The 19,997-nt window shown below is 45.8% G+C and overlaps 1 long non-coding RNA gene across 1 annotated transcript in view; it reads right to left on the minus strand.

Annotated features, from left to right (window-relative positions):
• Positions 1–19,997, minus strand: part of LOC135050898 (uncharacterized) — an 88,235-nt gene that overhangs the window by 39,757 nt on the left and 28,481 nt on the right. The window lies entirely within an intron of this gene.

Raw genomic sequence — 19,997 nt, forward strand, 5'->3', positions numbered from 1 at the left:
TAGTTAAAAAACGCCAACCATGTGACAAAGGGCTTAATTCAGACCTGATCGTAGCAGCCACTTTGTTAGCAGATGGGCAAAACCATGTGCACTGCAGGGGGGGGGGCAGATATAACATGTGCAGAGGGTGTTATATTTGGGTGTGGTGTGTTAAAACTGAAATCTAAATTGGAGTGTAAAAATAAAGCAGCCAGTATTTACCCTGCACAGAAACAATATACCCACCCAAATCTAACTTCCTCTGCAAATGTTATATCTGACCCCCCTCAGGGCACATGGTTTTGCCCATCTGCAATAAAAGTTGCTGCCACAATCAGGTCTGCATTAGGCCCAAAGTCTGGCTGTCTACATGACATCTTTCCTAGGAGATTCCCATCCATAAAATGTGTACCATGGTTTAGTGACCTTTTTAGAATATCTAAGATCAGCCCTGTGGCTTTTAGGTTAGAGCTGCCCTACATGGGCCAAATTCTGTTCTGTTATTGATGCCTCTTGTGTTGAAACGGTTCTATACTCTTCACAGTCTTCCTAGTCCTATTAAATTCAGGATCAGGAAGAATTTGAAATTAATGTTGTGCTCGCCACCCTGTCGGCATTCTGGCAGTCGGGATCCCAGCATCGGTATGCTAACCGCGAGGATCCCGACCGTTGGTCACCCGTACCCAACCCATGTAGTCTATGCCAATTTTAACAGTATTATATTGCAATGTACAGTATGTGTTATTGCATACCTCCCAACATGACCCTCTCCATCATCTGTGCTGAAACACCTTTCTTATTCATTAACCTGTTCATCACAGGTGCTGGCAATCATACATTAAGAGAAAAGTCCAGAAGCAGACCATTCTGTCCCTCCTGGAGAGGGTCATGTTGGGAGGTATGGTTATTGCACTTCAACTTCAAAACTACATTGTTAACAAGCAAATCACATTTCAAGTAAATGTCACTGACAATATCACCTCAATGGGTGCAAAAAGAGGGTGTTACTTTTGTGAGGAATAAGTAAACTGAATAGCATTCAGTAAGAGATATTACGTTATATAAGTGTTAGTGGGTAAGTAATCGCAAATACAGTTGTGTTGCAGACCATTGCTCAAAAGATTCCTCAGAGCTAATGGTAATTTTAACACAACTTGGTAAAAGAAGTGTATTTTACCTTTTTCAATGTATAGGTGCCTTTTCCCATAGTCTTGATCCTCTTGCACTTATTTTGAAGAGGGGTGTGCATTAGCATTGTACTCCTTCAGGGTGGGACTTACACACTATAGCAGGGTTTCCCAAACTCAGTCCTCAAGGCACCCTAAAAGTCCAGGTTTCAAGAATATCCATGCTTGTACACAGATGGTATAATCACTGATTGAGGTACTAAGGCTGTGTGCACATCAGAACGATGTTCGCTCGATGCGACATCATCTGCGATTGGACCCAGACATTGGCAAGTGTATACACTGCGGCAGGGAGGCAGGAGCAGGGCAGCATGGCCCTCGTAAGCAATATAGTACGTCAGACCTGCATGCAGGATATGATTCGAGCGTTCACACTATACAGCATTGCAGCAAACAGGCAGATATCAGTTGGATTGTATGCAATTTTGTATAGTGTGTACGCTACCCTCAGTGTTGAAACATAAATATTCTGAAAGCCTGGACTGCTAGGGTGCCTTTAGGAGTGAGGGCCTAATTCAGACCTAATCGCTGTGCTGCAAATTTGCAGAGGTCTGCAATGAGATAGTCGCCGCCCAGGCAGAGTGAAAACCCGCCCCGTGCAAGTGTGCGAATGCATGTGTATGCCGTGCGAAAATTCCGCCAGATAGCGGACATCTGCAAATCCTTTCGTAACTCACTCACTATCTTATGATTTTTCCAGCCTGTGCATAGCCCAGGACTTACTCCTACAGTGCGATACAAACAGGCTGATCGGGGCCGGAGCTGACGTCACACACCCTCCCAGAAAACACTTGGCCGTGCCTGCGTTTTTCCAGACACTCCCAGAAAACGGTCAGTTACCACCCACAAATGTCCTCTTCCTGTCAATCACCTAGCGAACGCCCGTGAGATCAAAATTTTCGCACCATCCTGTCGCTGTTTGGCATGATACACATGCGCAGCCATTTGATAATCATCCACTGTGCGATTTTGCACAACAGCGATTTGGGAACCACTGTCATAACAGAACAAATCTCCTTGCCCTTGCTTGATAAAAGCACCAGCCAATCAGCTCCTGTCAATTTGCATATTGGAGCCAATTGGCTGTGTGTTTATCACCTTGCACTTATCACTGGTTTATCACTTCCTTATGCCTTCTCCAGGTTAATACATCTGAGTAGATCTGAAAAACATGCACTGTTATACCTCTTTTACGCTGCCGCTAAAAACCAGGGTTATTGCCGTGATAGCCCGGAAGTGGCTCAGTGTAAAAGGGTTTACCCAGGTCCAGTTTCCCTGGAATCCAACCCGACTAGCTTACAGGGTTGGTGACCGGTCCCGGGAAGGACCCAAGTCGTGATGCAGGGTAAACGGGTAAGCTCTGTTGATGCAACCCAGCATCTGCTCACTGCATAGAGAAGATCTCCAAATGCCGCCTCTGCACTCGTCGGCGATAACGTTACCAACCCAGCAAATTGCCAGGTCAGGCTACATGTCTGAAAGGAGTCTCGCCGAATAAAACGTGGGAAGTACCTATGCACAAATCCCGGGTGCAACTCTGCATTTTAGTATAAAAGCAGTATTGTGTCCCGAGGACTGGATTTGAGAACCACTGGCTTTGAGTACAAGATGGAAGAGAGCAGCTGAGAGAGATAGCAGAAATGGAGGAACAGGGTGGATAATTCAGATCTAATTGCAGCAGCAAATTTGTTAGCTAATGGGCAAAACCATGGGGGTAATTCCAAGTTGATCGCAGCAAGAATTTTTTTAGCAGTTGGGCAAAACCATGTGCACTGCAGGGGGGCAGATATAACATCTGCAGAGAGAGTTAGATTTGGGTGGGTTATATTGTTTCTGTGCAGGGTAAATACTGGTTGCTTTATTTTTACACTGCAATTTAGATTGCAGATTGAACTCACCACACCCAAATCTATCTCTCTCTGCAAATGTTATATCTGCCTCCCCTGCAGTGCACATGGTTTTGCCCAACTGCTAAAAAAAATTCCTGCTGCGATCAACTTGGAATTACCCCCCATGTGCACTGTGGATGTGGCAGATATAACGTGCAGACTCGAGAGAGTTAGATTTGGGTGGGTTATTTTGTTTCTGTGCAGGGTAAATACTGGCTGCTTTATTTTTACACTGCAATTTAGATTTCAGTTTGAACACACCCCACCCAAATCCAACTCTCTCTGCACATGTTATATCTGCAAAAATATTAAAAATATTGGCTAAAATGACCTTCAGGCTGTGTGTATAAGGTGTATATGAAACATAAATGCATTCTGTGCTTAGACTTGGGTCCCATCACCATGATATCTCATTATGTTATGCAATTATTCCAAAATACAGAAAAATCCGATATCCAAAATACTTCTGGTCCCAATCATTTTGGATGAGGGATACTCAACCTGTACCATCTACTGCAGTGTTTCCCAACCACGGTCCTCAAGGCACACTAACAGTCCTGGTTTTAGTGATATCCAGGCTTGAACACAGGTGACTTAATTAGTACCTCAGTTATTTTGGTTTAATGATGTGTGCTGAAGCCTGGATATCACTAAAACCTGCACTGTTGGTGTGCCTTGAGGACCGCGGTTGGGAATGCCTGATCTACTGTGTGTTTGTGTAATTGTGGTTTTTTTTTTACTATGGTTTCCCAGTATTGTATGTATGTTGGTACCAGGGCCGGCTCCAGGCACATTCCAATAGAGCGGTCGAACAGGGCGCCACACTAAATGGGCGCCGCTAGCTCGCGCCACCAAATTGGAACCTGTCCTGCCTGGAGCCAAGTCCCTGCACTGCAGCCGCAGCGTCCGCCCCACCTCCCACAAGCGCCCATGTAAGCACCACCGGCCCGTGAGCCAATGAGAGCTTCTGGACCTGCAGCTAAGGCTCCTGATTGGCTGCCGCACAGCGAGCTTTGATTGGCTCGTGGACCGGCCCCTATTTGCAGCACCACTACTGGAGACTGAGGGGAAGGAGAAGTGCACGCTGCGCTCTCCTCCCCATCCAAGAGAACCATCAGCAGGATCAGCAGCAGCGTGGTGAGCAGCACTGTGTGGGGGGGCGGCCCTGTGTGGGGACATCTGTATCTGGGGCTGGGGGCATATCTGGTACTGTGGGGGCATGTGCATCTGGAACCGGGGGCATATCTGACACTGTGGGGGCATGTGTATCTGGCACTGGGGGCATAGCTGGCACTGTGGGGACATGTGTATCTGGCACTGGGGGCATAGCTGGCACTGTGAAGGCATGTGTATCTGGCACTGGGGGCATAGCTGGCACTGTGGGGACATTTGTATCTGACACTGGGGGCATAGCTGGCACTGTGGGGGTATGTGTATCTGGCACTGGGGGCATATCTGGCACTGTGGGTACATGTGTATCTGGCACTGGGGGCATATATATCTGGCACTGGGGGCATATATATCTGGCACTGGGGGCATATATGTATCTGGCACTGGTGGCATATATGTATCTGGCACTGTGGGGGCACATGTATCTGGCACTGCTGGGGGGCATATCATGTCTATCTGGCACTGGTGAGGGGCATATGTGTAGCTAGCACTGCTGAGGGGCATATCATGTGTAGCTGGTACTGCTGGGGGGCATATCATGTCTATCTGGCACTGCTGGGGAGCAAATCATGTGTAGCTGGCACTGCTGGGGGGAATATCATGTGTATCTGGCACTGCTGAGGGGCATATCATGTGTAGCTGGCACTGCTGGGGGGCATATCATGTGTATCTGGCACTGCTGTGGGGCATATCATGTGTACCTGGCACTGCTGGGGGCACATCAGGTGCAGCTGACACTGCTAGGGTGTATATCATGTCTATCTGGCACTGTAGAAGGGCATATCATGTGTAGCTGGCACTGCTGGGGAGCATATCATGTGTAGCTGGCACTGCTGTGGGGCATATCATGTGTAGCTGGCACTGCTGTGGGGCATATCATGTGTAGCTGGCACTGCTGTGGGGCATATCATGTGTAGCTGGCACTGCTAGGGGGCATATCATGTGTAGCTGGCACTGCTAGGGGGCATATCATGTGTATCTGGCACTGCTGGGGGGCATATCATGTGTATCTGGCACTGCTAGGGGGCATATCATGTCTATCTGGCACTGCTAGGGGGCATATCATGTCTATCTGGCACTGCTAGGGGGCATATCATGTCTATCTGGCACTGCTGGGGGCATATCATGTCTATCTGGCACTGCTGGGGGCATATCATGTCTATCTGGCACTGCTGGGGGGCATATCATGTCTATCTGGCACTGCTGGGGGGGGGCATATCATGTGTATATGGCACTGCTGGTGGGGAATATCATGTCTATCCGGCACTGCTGGGGGGCATGTCATGTCTATCTGGCACTGCTGGGGGGCATATGTCTATCTGGCACTGCTGGGGGACATGATAAATCTTATGGGGATAGTTCCGCAACTGGTTATTGATACAGACATGGACCAATATAGGTTCTTGGTCTGTGACCGACTTTAAGCTAATAATGTACACAAAGTGTACTGATTACTAGTCGGTGGTGCTCCCAGAGTCAGTAAGTTTGAAGCACTAACACAGGAGAGGAGAAAGACTCTATGTTGGGGCACTCTTCATCAAATATTAGACATTTAAAACATAACTTTTAATAATTGTATTAAAAATAAAGTGACACAGTTTGTAAAAATATATTTACAAATAATCATGCATATAGATTTACTTGACAATTTGTTTAAGAAAATATAGTGAGAATAAACGCGTTGGTGAAAATTATTTGCAATTAATACATCAACTGGGAGGAGGTCTGTCTGTGATATATGACAGGTTATTAATTTTATTCCCAGGGATAGAATACCTTGGTTTGGTTATCTCTGTATTTGTAAATGCTTCTAATGAAGGGGAGGGTATATGTGATATGAGAAATAGAAAAATAAAATATGAAGAATGAGAAAATGAAAAATGAAAAAAATGAAAAAAATGAAGAAAATGAAAAAAATGAAAAAAATATGAAAGAAGATGTATTGGGATGTTGCCTGTGTGGGTTTTTATACACCTTCTGCTCTATATTCAGGCAGCCGTGTACCCGGAAAGGCTTTTGCTTAAAGAATACTGGGTTATTCAGCTTTCTGCTACAGACAGAAGTCTGAGAGTACGAATAAATACTGATTAGATATGAGTATATACTGACAAATAATTTTTGTAAAAAAAAAAAAAAGGGAAGAAACACTGAATAAAGACAATGATAATATTTTATAAACAGCGTATTTGATGGTAACCGCTAGAGTTATAAGATACTAGTGAGACAATTGAAGGAAAGAAAAGAAAGAAATAATTAAAGAGGGTGTCTTACTTCTGCTGTTCAGCTGGGTTGTTTACTGCACCTGGTGTTCACTGTTGGTCCCCCACACAGTTACTGGCCAGGCCTGCCACAGATTTGCTTCCAAGATCGAACGGGATCAGGCGTATCCTGTGGAGTATGGCCGTAATCTGCTGAATGAGAGAGTATGACTACCAAGATGCTTCTGCTGTCCAAAATGGTGGATGAGAGAGCATAATGCTTATGCTCTCTCATCCACCATTTTGGACAGCAGAAGCATCTTGGTAGTCATACTCTCTCATTCAGCAGATTACGGTCATACTCCACAGGATACGCCTGATCCCGTTCGATCTTGGAAGCAAATCTGTGGCAGGCCTGGCCAGTAACTGTGTGGGGGACCAACAGTGAACACCAGGTGCAGTAAACAACCCAGCTGAACAGCAGAAGTAAGACACCCTCTTTAATTATTTCTTTCTTTTCTTTCCTTCAATTGTCTCACTAGTATCTTATAACTCTAGCGGTTACCATCAAATACGCTGTTTATAAAATATTATCATTGTCTTTATTCAGTGTTTCTTCCCTTTTTTTTTTTTTTTACAAAAATTATTTGTCAGTATATACTCATATCTAATCAGTATTTATTCGTACTCTCAGACTTCTGTCTGTAGCAGAAAGCTGAATAACCCAGTATTCTTTAAGCAAAAGCCTTTCCGGGTACACGGTTGCCTGAATATAGAGCAGAAGGTGTATAAAAACCCACACAGGCAACATCCCAATACATCTTTCATATTTTTTTCATTTTCCTCATTTTCTTCATTTTTTTCATTTCATTTTTCATTTTCTCATTCTTCATATTTTATTTTTCTATTTCTCATATCACATATACCCTCCCCTTCATTAGAAGCATTTACAAATACAGAGATAACCAAACCAAGGTATTCTATCCCTGGGAATAAAATTAATAACCTGTCATATATCACAGACAGACCTCCTCCCAGTTGATGTATTAATTGCAAATAATTTTCACCAACGCGTTTATTCTCACTATATTTTCTTAAACAAATTGTCAAGTAAATCTATATGCATGATTATTTGTAAATATATTTTTACAAACTGTGTCACTTTATTTTTAATACAATTATTAAAAGTTATGTTTTAAATGTCTAATATTTGATGAAGAGTGCCCCAACATAGAGTCTTTCTCCTCTCCTGTGTTACTGCTGGGGGACATATCATGTCTATCTGGCACTGCTGGGGGACATATCATGTCTATCTGGCACTGAACTACTGGGGTCATTATGTGTATTTGGCACTATACTGGAGACATTATGTGTAAGGAACACTACTGTGGCTGTTATGTGTAAGACTGCTAATTGTGTGCGTAGAGGGGGAGTGAAAAATAAGATTTTACTCACCGGTAAATCTATTTCTCGTAGTCCGTAGTGGATGCTGGGACTCCGTAAGGACCATGGGGATTAGCGGCTCCGCAGGAGACTGGGCACAACTAAAGAAAGCTTTAGGACTACCTGGTGTGCACTGGCTCCTCCCACTAAGACCCTCCTCCAGACCTCAGTTAGGATACTGTGCCCGGAAGAGCTGACACAAATAGGAAGGATTTTGAATCCCGGGTAAGACTCATACCAGCCACACCAATCACACCGTATAACTCGTGATACTATACCCAGTTAACAGTATGAAATATAACTGAGCCTCTCAACAGATGGCTCAACAATAACCCTTTAGTTAGGCAATAACTATAAACAAGTATTGCAGACAATCAGCACTTGGGATGGGCGCCCAGCATCCACTACGGACTACGAGAAATAGATTTACCTGTGAGTAAAATCTTATTTTCTCTGACGTCCTAAGTGGATGCTGGGACTCCGTAAGGACCATGGGGATTATACCAAAGCTCCCAAACGGGCGGGAGAGTGCGGATGACTCTGCAGCACCGAATGAGCAAACTCTAGGTCCTCCTCAGCCAGGGTATCAAACTTGTAGACTGTTGCAAAAATGTTTGAACCCGGCCAAGTAACAGCTCGGCAAAGTTGTAAAGCCGAGACCCCTCGGGCAGCCGCCCAAGAAGAGCCCACTTTCCTCGTGGAATGGGCTTTTACAGATTTAGGGTGCGGCAGTCCAGCCGCAGCATGTGCAAGTTGAATCGTGCTACAGATCCAGCGAGCAATAGTCTGCTTAGAAGCAGGAGCACCCAGCTTGTTGGGTGCATACAGGATAAATAGCGAGTCAGTTTTCCTGACTCCAGCTGTCCTGGAAACATATACTTTTCAGGGCCCTGACTACGTCCAGTAACTTGGAATCCTCCAAGTCCCAAGTAGCCGCAGGCACCACAATAGGTTGGTTCACATGAAAAACTGATACCACCTTAGGAAGGAATTGGGAACGAGTCCTCAATTCCGCCTTATCCATATAAAATACAGATAAGGGCTTTTGTATGACAAAGCCGCCAATTCTGATACACGCCTGGCCGACGCCACGGCCCACAGCATGACCACTTTCCACGTGAGGTATTGTAGCTCCACGGATTTAAGTGGCTCAACCCAATGCGACTTCAGGAAATCCAACACCACGTTGAGATCCCACGGTGCCACTTGAGGCACAAACGGGGGCTGACTATGCAGCACTCCCTTAACAAAAGTCCGAACTTCAGGCAGTGAAGCCAGTTCTATTTTGGAAGAAAAGCGATAGAGCCGAAATCTGGACCTTCATGGAACCCAAGTTTAGGCCCATAGTCACCTCTGACTGTAGGAAGTGCAGAAATCGACCTAGCTGAAATTTCTCCTTTGGGGCCTTCCTGGCCTCACAGCACGCAACATATTTCCACCATATGCGGTGATAATGGTTTGCGTTCACTTCTTTCCTAGCTTTAAATAGCATAGGGATAACTTTCTCCGGAATGCCCTTTTCCTTCAGGATCCGGCGTTCAACCGCCATGCCGTCAAACGCAGCCGCGGTACGTCTTGGAACAGACAGGCCCCCTGCTGCATCAGGTCCTGTCTGAGCGGCAGAGGCCATGGGTCCTCTGAGATCATTTCTTGGAGTTCTGGTTACCAAGCTCTTCTTGGCCAACCCGGAACAATGAGTATAGTTCTTACTCCTCTCCTTCTTATTATTCTCATTACCCTGGGTAAGAGAGGCAGAGAAGGGAACACATACACCGACTGGTACACCCACGGTGTTACCAGAGCGTCCACAGCTATCGCCTGAGGGTCCCTTGACCTGACGCAATATCTTTGTAGCTTTTTGTTGAGGCGGGACGCCATCATGTCCACCTGTGGCCTTTCCCAACGGTGTACAATCATTTGGAAAACTTCTGGATGAAGTCCCCACTCTCCCGGGTGGGGGTCGTGTCTTCTGAGAAAGTCTGCTTCTCAGTTGTCCACTCCGGGAATGAACACTGCTGACAGTGCTAACACATGATTTTCCGCCCATCGGAGAATCCTTGTGGCTTCTGCCATCGCCATCCTGCTTCTTGTGCCGCCCTGTCGGTTTACATGAGCGACCGCCGTGATGTTGTCTGACTGGATCAGCACCGGCCGGTGTTGAAGCAGGGGTCTAGCCTGACTTAGGGCATTGTAAATGGCCCTTAGTTCCAGAATATTTATGTGTAGGGAAGTCTCCTGACTTTTCCATAGCCTTGGAAGTTTCTTCCCTGTGTGACTGCCCCCCAGCCTCGAAGGCTGGCATCCGTGGTCACCAGGACCCAGTCCTGTATGCCGAATCTGCGGCCCCCTAGAAGATGAGCACTCTGCAGCCTCCACAACAGCGACACCCTGGCCCTTGGAGACAGGGTTATCCGCCGATGCATCTGAAGATGCGACCCGGACCACTTGTCCAACAGATCCCACTGGAAAATCCTTGCATGGGACCTGGCGAATGGAATTTCTTCGTAAGAAGCTACCATCCTTCCCAGGGCTCGCGTGCATTGATGCACCGACACCTGTATACGTATTAGGAGGTCTCTGTCTAGAGACAACAACTCCTTGGACTTCTCCTCCGGGAGAAACCCTTTTTATCCTGTTCTGTGTCCAGAACCATACCCAGGAACAGTAGACACGTCGTAGGAACCAGCTGCGACTTTGGAATATTCAGAATCCAGCCGTGCTGTTGTAACACTTCCCGAGATAGTGCTACTCCGCCGAACAACTGCTCCCTGGACCTCGCCTTTATAAGGAGATCGTCCAAGTACGGGATAATTATTTCGGCCATTACCTTGGTAAATACCTCGGTGCCGGGGACAGACCAACGGCAACGTCTGGAATTGGTAATGACAATCCTGTACCACAATTTTGAGGTACTCCTGGTGAAGAGGGTAAATAGGGACATGCAGGTAAGCATCCTTGATGTCCAGTGATACCATGAAATTCTCCAGGCTTGCAATAATCGCCCTGAGCGATTCCATTTTGAACTTGAACCTTCGTATATAAGTGTTCAAGGCTTTCAATTTTAGAATGGGTCTCACCGAACCGTCTGGTTTCGGTACCACAACATTTTGGAATAGTAACCCCGGCCTTGTTGAAGGAGGGGTACCTTGATTTCACCTGCTGGAAGTACAGCTTGTGAATTGCCGCCAGTACTACCTTTCTCCGAGGGCAGCAGGCAAGGCCGATGTGAGGTAACGGCGAGGGGGAGTCGCCTCGAACTCCAGCCTGTATCCCTGTGATACTATTTGCAGAACCTAGGGATCCACCTGTGGGCAAGCCCACTGGTCCCTGAAGTTCCCGAGACGCGCCCCTACCGCACCTGTCTCCACCTGTGGAGCCCCAACGTCATGCGGTGGACTCAGAGGAAGCGGGGGAAGATTTTTGATCCTGGGAACTGGCTGCTGGTGCAGCTTTTTCCTTCTTCCCTTGTCTCTGTGCAGAAAGGAAGCGCCTTTGACCCGCTTGCTTTTCTGAAGCCGAAAGGACTGTACCTGAAAATACAGTGCTTTCTTAGGCTGTGAGGAAACCTGAGGTAAAAAATTTTCTTCCCAGCTGTTGCTGTGGATACGAGGTCCCAGAGACCATCCCCAAACAATTCCTCACCCTTATAAGGCAGAATCTCCATGTGCCTTTTATAGGCAGCATCACCTGTCCACTGCCGGGTTTCTAATACCCTCCTGGCAGAATGGACATTGCATTAATTCTGGATGCCAGCCGGCAAATATCCCTCTGTGCATCCTTTATATCTAAGACGACGTCTTTAATATGCTCTATGTTAGCAAACTATTATTTCTGTCTTAGAGTATTAATATTATCTGACTGGGTATCAGACCACGCTGCAGCAGCACTATTTATACTGAGGCAATTGCAGGTCTCAGTATATAACCTGAGTGTGTATATACAGACTTCAGGATAACCTCCTGCTTTTTATCAGCAGGCTCCTTCAAGGTGGCCGTATCCTAAGACGGCAGTGCCACCTTTTTTGACAAACGTGTGAGCGCCTTATCCACCCTAAGGGATATCTCCCAACGTGACCTATCCTCTGGCGGGAAAGGGTACGCCATCAGTAACTTTTTAGAAATTACCAGTTTCTTATCGGGGGAACCCACGCTACTTTACACACTTCATTCTTTCATCTGATGGGGGAACAAAACACTGGCTGCTTTTTCTCCCCAAAAATAAAACCCCTTTTATGTGGTACTTGGGTTCATGTCAGAAATGCGTAACACATTTTTCATTGCCGAGATCATGTAACGGATGTTCCTAGTGGATTGTGTATGTCTCAACCTCGTCGACACTGGAGTCAGACTCCGTGTCGACATCTGTGTCTGCCATCTGAGGTAACGGGCGCTTTTTTGAGCCCCTGATGGCCTTTGAGACGCCTGGGCAGGCGCGGGCTGAGAAGCCGGCTGTCCCACAGCTATTTTACGTCATCCAGCCTTCTATGTAAGGAGTTGACATTGTCGGTTAATACCTTCCACCTATCCATCCACTCTGGTGTCGGCCCCACAGGGGGGGACATCCCATTTATCGGCCTCTGCTCCACCTCCACGTAACCTTCCTCATCCCACATGTCGACACAGCCGTACCTACACACAGCACTCACACAGGGAATGCTCTGACTGAGGACAGGACCCCACAAAGTCCTTTGGGGAGACAGAGAGAGTAAGCCAGCACACACCAGAGCGCTATATAATGCAGGGATTAACACTATAACTGAGTGATTTTTCCCCCAATAGCTGCTTGTATAAACAATATTGCGCCTAAATTTAGTGCCCCCCCCTCTCTTTTTAACCCTTTGAGCCTGAAAACTGAGGAGCTGTCTTCCAGCTGCACTGTGAAGAGAAAATGGCGCCAGTGTGCTGAGGGATATAGCTCCGCCCCTTTTTCGCAGACTTTTCTCCCGCTTTTTTATGGATTCTGGCAGGGGTATTTATCACATATATAGCCTCTGGGGCTATATATTGTGATGATTTTGCCAGGCAAGGTGTTTATATTGCTGCTCAGGGCGCCCCCCCCCCAGCGCCCTGCACCCATCAGTGACCGGAGTGTGAGGTGTGCATGAGGAGCAATGGCGCACAGCTGCAGTGCTGTGCGCTACCTTGTTGAAGACAGAAGTCTTCTGCCGCCGATTTTCCGGAACACTTCTTGCTTCTGGCTCTGTAAGGGGGCCGGCGGCGCGGCTCCGGGACCGAACATCAATGGCCGGTTCCATGCGGTCGATCCCTCTGGAGCTAATGGTGTCCAGTAGCCTAAGAAGCCCAAGCTACCACCAGTTAGGTAGGTTCGCTTCTTCTCCCCTTAGTCCCTCGCTGCAGTGAGTCTGTTGCCAGCAGATCTCACTGTAAAATAAAAAAACTAAAATATACTTTCTTTCTAGGAGCTCAGGAGAGCCCCTAGTGTGCATCCAGCTCAGCCGGGCACAAGAATCTAACTGAGGTCTGGAGGAGGGTCTTAGTGGGAGGAGCCAGTGCACACCAGGTAGTCCTAAAGCTTTCTTTAGTTGTGCCCAGTCTCCTGCTAATCCCCATGGTCCTTACGGAGTCCCAGCATCCACTTAGGACGTCAGAGAAATATATTTATTTATAGTTTGATAATATGTAGTTTGTGAGGCAACACCCACTTTTCCAGGAGTGCGCGTGCCAAAGGCGCGCGCATGGGGGGGTGGGGGGCGCTTTGACATTTTCTTGCTCAGGGTGCTAGTAGGCCTGGAGCCGGCCCTGGTTGGTTCATTGCGTTTAGCCGAGTGTTACAGACAAAAGCAGTTAGGCAAAGCAGGTGCTTTCTGACTGCTAAGCTTTGAGACATCCAGTTGTATCATTCTTGTAGGTTTGTCTTGTGACTAGTTGTAGCTCCCTTTGGTTTGCATTTAGCAGGATGTTCTTTATTCCACTTGACAGCTCTATTATACAAGTAGCTGGTTTGTTTATACAATTACAACATGAAGAGTAAAATAATGCTTTTTGATACTTACTCCTAATTTACATGCCGCTCACACACATTGCTAATGGTCAATAGTTGCGGGTATGCTTTTGCACAAAATTAGATAAATTGTATTATTTTAAATTGAATAAAATTTATAATGAGATGCACAAACAGCAAGTTGTTTACATGTTATGCTAATACTTAATTATGGTTTGGTTTCTGTCTGAAGATAGTGGAAAAGATATGTTGTCGCTAGCTGATGGTTTATATTTGTGTTCTGTTCATATTTATTTTACCAAGATAATTTTATTGACTTCTTTATAAATGTTAAATGAGATTTTTTTTCAAATAACAAAGTGTTTTTGTTAATATGTATCATCATTGCATTACTTCTTTGATCCAAGACAATGGGGGTAATTACAAGTTGATCACAGCAGGAAATTTTTCAGCAGTTGGGCAAAACCATGTGCACTGCAGGAAGGGGGGGGGGGCAGATATAACATGTGCAGAGAGAGATAGATTTGGGGGTGGTGAGTTCAATCTGCAATCTAAATTGCAGTGTAAAAATAAAGCAGCCAGTATTTACCCTGCACAGAAACAAAATAACCCACCCAAATCTAACTCTCTCTGCAAATGTTATATCTGCCCCCCTGCAGTGCACATGGTTTTGCCCAACTGCTAAAAATTTTCCTGCTGCGATCAACTTGGAATTACCCCCAATGTCACAGTTTTGTTTTTGGGGCAGAACATTGTCGTTGCTAACTTATGATATTGGGGGTAATTCCAAGTTGTTCGCAGCAGGAATTTTGTTAGCAGTTGGGCAAAACCATGGGGGTCATTCCGAGTTGTTCGCTCGTTATATTTTTCTCGCAACGGAGCGATTAGTCGCTAATGCGCATGCGCAATGTCCGCAGTGCGACTGCGCCAAGTAAATTTGCTATGCAGTTAGGTATTTTACTCACGGCATTACGAGGTTTTTTCTTCGTTCTGGTGATCGTAATGTGATTGACAGGAAGTGGATGTTTCTGGGCGGAAACTGGCCGTTTTATAGGTGTGTGTGAAAAAACGCGACCGTTTCTGGGAAAAACGCGGGAGTGGCTGGAGAAACGGAGGAGTGTCTTGCCGAACGCTGGGAGTGTTTGTGACGTTAAACCAGCAACGAAACGGACTAAACTGATCGCAGTTGCCAAGTGTGGAGCTACTCAGAAACTGCTAAGAAGTGTCTATTCGCAATTTTGCTAATCTGTCGTTCGCAATTTTGATAAGCTAAGATTCACTCCCAGTAGGCGGCGGCTTAGCGTGTGCAAAGCTGCTAAAAGCAGCTTGCGAGCGAACAACTCGGAATGAGGGCCCATGTGCACTGCAGGGGAGGCAGATATAACATGTGCAGAAAGAGTTAGATTTGGGTGGGTTATTTTGTTTCTGTGCAGGGTAAATACTGGCTGCTTTATTTTTACACTGCAATTTAGATTTCAGTTTGAACACACCGAACCCAAATCTAACTCTATCTGCACATGTTACATCTGCCTCCCCTGCAGTGCACATGGTTTTGCCCAATTGCTAACAAAGTTCCTGCTGCGATCAACTCGGAATGACCACCATAGTACATAGAAGAGTATGGGAATTGTGATGGCATCGATAGTACAACAATAGTACAACCTGGGTATGGATCACTCGGTCGACCACTGGTGGTCGACATGGGCAGTAGGTTGACATGTGAAAGAACGAAAGAGCAAAAGGTTGACAGGTACAAAAGGGTGACACTTGAAAAGGTCAACGTGACAAACGGTCGACACACAAAAGGTTGACGCAGTATTTTGTGTTTTCTATGTAAGAGTACAGGGAACCCAACTAGTGTACCGCATCCTCTTGTATGGCTACGGGAAGATTACTATTCCCAATCGTAGTCCACGTGGATGGTAAAGTATGAAAATGGTAAAAAAAGAAAAAGAAAAAAGCTGTGTCGACAATATGTGTGTTGACCATTTGAACCTGTTGACCTTTTGTACCTATCGACCATTTGCACTGTTGACCTTCTACATGTCAACCTAATGCCCATGTATGCTAATGCATCTTAGTCACAACATTTGACTAGGATGCACGAGCAGAACGCACTAACTAATTTAATATATTGTGTGTGGCTGAGTCTGTTTACGGAGCAGAACTGAACTTGTAATGGAAAAAAGCTGCTGCTGCTACATTGTAACACTTCGTATACAGATTCAGAGACTCTGTTGCACACAGATATGCAGTCCCATTGCGATAAGATGCATTTTCAGTAAGAGATGCAAATATGATGCTAGAAGATTCTTACACGACCTGGCTTGCCCAGAGGGTCTGTTTGGTGTGACTGCAGCAAAGATGTAGGGGATATCTGTATTTAGCATTACTTACCTCTCCGGCGATGTTCAGTGGCATCTCCCTCCTCAGCGGTGTCCTTGGCTCTGCTGCTAGCAGCCAGTCTGCACATACAGTATGCATTACTATTTTCACCCGGAAGGGATCTGGCAGTGCCTGGAGGGCTTCTCTGAAACTGGAAAGGCAGCACTGGGTCCCCACTGCCAACAACGGGGACCCTATCGCTCACGCCATCTGTAGATGGCATCAGGGCTGTTTCTAGCCAATTTGGCTCCCAGTGCGAGATTTAAAAATGCACCCCCCCATTGACATAACCCAAAAATGCCCCCCCATAAATATAAAAAGTAAAAGGTATGCGCCCCCCCCCCCCCGACAAAGGGGGCATGGTCTCAATAAAATGGGAGCGGTCTCTGTAAAATGGGCGTGGCCTCATCTGAAAAGACTACCTTACACCTGTCAAAGTCGAAAAATATTGTAATACATACACCATGTACTAACCACACACACATGCCCGCTGCGCGTGCACTTGTTCCGCCATGCGTGCACATATCCGCAATTTGCGTATGCTCGCTCCCACGTTCCTGCGCGTGGTATGGGTATTTACGGCGGAGTTTGTGAGCGCATAGAGGGTTATCAGAACATTACATATTTAACCCAAATAGTGCACATTTTACACATAGCTCCCCTGCACCACATCAGCAAGTATCAACAGTTTAAATGGTTCCAGGACTAAGGGATTCGCCTTTGCATAATAGGAATGGACAGACTAAGGTTATAAGGTGATGTCTAGTATCCAGCTGTAGGGTATTTTAAGGGTAACATTCCAATGTTGGTTAGAGAAAGATCGCATGTTCCTGCGTATAGTTATGTGCAGAAGTAGAATATAGATATAAACTGTATTTACTGTATATTATGTATGCGGTGGGAATCCAGAGGAGACCACCCACAAGAGCGGTTGGGAAATACATTGCCCACCTTTTCAAATCAACCTATGACCTCTCCTGTAATGTAAAGATGCATCTCTGTGTCCAATGGACAGTGAGATTACAGTAGCCATTGTATTGTATATGGAAGTAGTGTATAAAAAGCCTGTTGCTGCCTGAACGGTCAGAAGACTCTGAACGCTATCTACCTGATGAGCGGAGGACTGGTCCAGGTTGCGCAAGCGAACATTCTCACGTATGTACATTGACTGTAGCCATTATTCTGTTGTAGACTATCTTGTTAGCCTTGTAGTGTATAATCTGTATTGTTATCCCTTTTCAAATAATCCACTGTGGCCTTAGAACCCAGCGGTTAACTACATATCGGTGTTGTGTCCTCATTTCCCTGCTGGGGTTTAAAGCATATTTAACTGTATAAGGTTTAAGAGAGTATTGATAAGGTGTACGCACTGCGGGTACTTTATACCGTCAGCGCCGTGTAAGGTTTAAGGTATAACATCATTGCATTGTATTACGAATAAAGTTTAAAGGTTATCAAGAGTGTGTGCGCACGCTGTGCGTGCTTTGTACCCAGCGCAGCGTGTGTACGCCAAGTCCGTACAACGTACGGGACTCTGTATGCAAATAGCGTGCAAAGTGCGTAGCGTGTGTATTAAATCTAGCGGCCGCAGCGGCTCCATGGTAAGAGTGTGTTTAAAGGTATAGCTTTATGGTGTAAGATAATATCGACATTATCAATTGGGGGCATCGTCCGTTTTTTCCTCATACCCACAACCTAGCAGGTTAAAGCAGACTTTATCTATGAGCAAAGGGCGGACAGGTATCCTACGTAAGCCTTTTCCTGGCCGTAGAATACACTGGTAAACCCTGTCTCAATTGCTGATAAGATAAGCATCTGCTCTGCATGGTTTGTAGGGATGCTGGTGGGATCCGTAAGGTAAATACGAAAAGCTATTTTTCAAAATCTGTGTATTTCTACACGCATACACCTGTACTTTGTACTCTGTATACCTGCTCGCATTGTTGCCATAAGTATTGATTATTAGATTAATTTTGACCTGTGCTGAGAAATTTGTTGCTATTTAGTTAAAACATAGACTAAATATTAAGGGAGTAAACGTAAAACACAAATACAGTCTGGCCTAGTTAAACAGGTTTATACAGAAAGATACTGTGTTGTGTTAAGTAAACGATTATAGGTAATATCGCTTACATTTATAGAAGTGTGGGATTTGTACTACTGCGGACGTACGGTCTTTGTACACGTGTCTCGGACAAAGTACGGGACTGCGTACACAACGTAAAGACATACGCACGTCACGTGTTTACGCAACGTGCGTAAAGGTACGGCCGCTAAGTACAAATTACACAATAGCATTGTTTAGTTTAGGCGCGGGACGGTAGCCACGCGATAATAGCACAAATTGCTCAGTTTCCAAGATTTCGTTTAAAACCTTTTTTACTGTATTACCTCTGGTACTAAGGCTGTTTATCTGAATAAAAGTTAATTTTCTGTACAGAAAAACCAAAGTGTATTTGAGTGAACGAGTGTGAGTGTGCAAACAATAAAGGTTTTGTGGACCCAGGGAATTCGGGATCCCGTAGGAGACCACACCAGGTGAGTGGAAACTTGGTGGCGTGAGAGTAGCTTGCTCAAGTTAACATAGATTGAAGTACAAAGGAGCAAAGTAGTAGATATCGCAGACCAAATGTCAGCGAAGGTTTAGAGTACCGCAGACCAAAGGTCAGCGAGGTTTTTGTTTAGATACCGCAGCCCAGGGGGTTAGCGGAGAAACCCATATAGGCCCGTTTAGATACGCTCCGGCTGAGGTTTCGCAGCCTGAAAAATCGATTCCATTGGTCGTACGGCGGATAAGTAACAGTTACCTATACACTGTGCGATTGGACCGTGCGTTCGTGGGTGCAATACTTAGCGCAACGTGATACCCTTTTTACGAGCTTTGCGTAGAATCCCGGGATCATTAGCGCTGGATATAGCATACGCAAGCGTGATTTGTGTATAATAAAGATCAAAGGGAGTTTCGCTGGTCACTCAGGAAATCTCCAACAACAAATATTTACTGGAAAGGGTAAGTCACTCCCATATACTTCCAGTGAATAGAGGTTACATAGGGGCCCTAGGTTGGGTACTAATTACGCTGACGACAGTATTTGGTAGTATTGGCCAACGTGGGCGGTGAGTGGGTGAAAGCACTCGTTGAACTTTCACCGTTGCCTTATATTGAGTATTTTGTTTTTTTGTAGGAATTAGCTGAGAAGGCAATACCTGCAAAATATGGGGGCCAGTTGCTCAAGTAAGGGACGGTCAACCAGGGTTCAGGTTGACATTCCGCGGCCCAGGGGGTCGGCGAGGTACATAATGTGTGAGAAGTATTGTCGTGTCCACAGGTAAGTACGGTACCGTACATTATGCAGAGACAATAGCACCTCAGATTGTAGAGTCAACACAAAATTATGTAATTGAACTAAATCCTGTCAGGGTGATCGCAGTCCCCAATCGGAAGACTGACGCTCAGGGAATCACCCCCATCAGGAACATTGCTATGCATTGTCCTTGGTCCCGGACAGAATTGAGGACAATTATGTCTGAATTTCCCGATCCCAGAAAGGATCTAGCCGCATGTCAGAGGTTTATTAAATAATTAGGTAACGCCACCGAACCCACAAACAAAGATTGGCGAACAGTGCTACGGGCATGTTTTCCCTCCAATATTGACCCCGCAAAATTCATTACTGATTGTAAATTAGACGTAGAAGTACCTCTCACTGATGAATACACTCAGGAGAATGTACGACAGATCAATCTGCAATTAGGAGTATATTTCCCTACTGTTGTCAAATGGA

This window comes from Pseudophryne corroboree, chromosome 2 (genome assembly GCF_028390025.1).
Source record: "Pseudophryne corroboree isolate aPseCor3 chromosome 2, aPseCor3.hap2, whole genome shotgun sequence".
In the NCBI taxonomy this organism is placed as follows: domain Eukaryota; kingdom Metazoa; phylum Chordata; class Amphibia; order Anura; family Myobatrachidae; genus Pseudophryne; species Pseudophryne corroboree.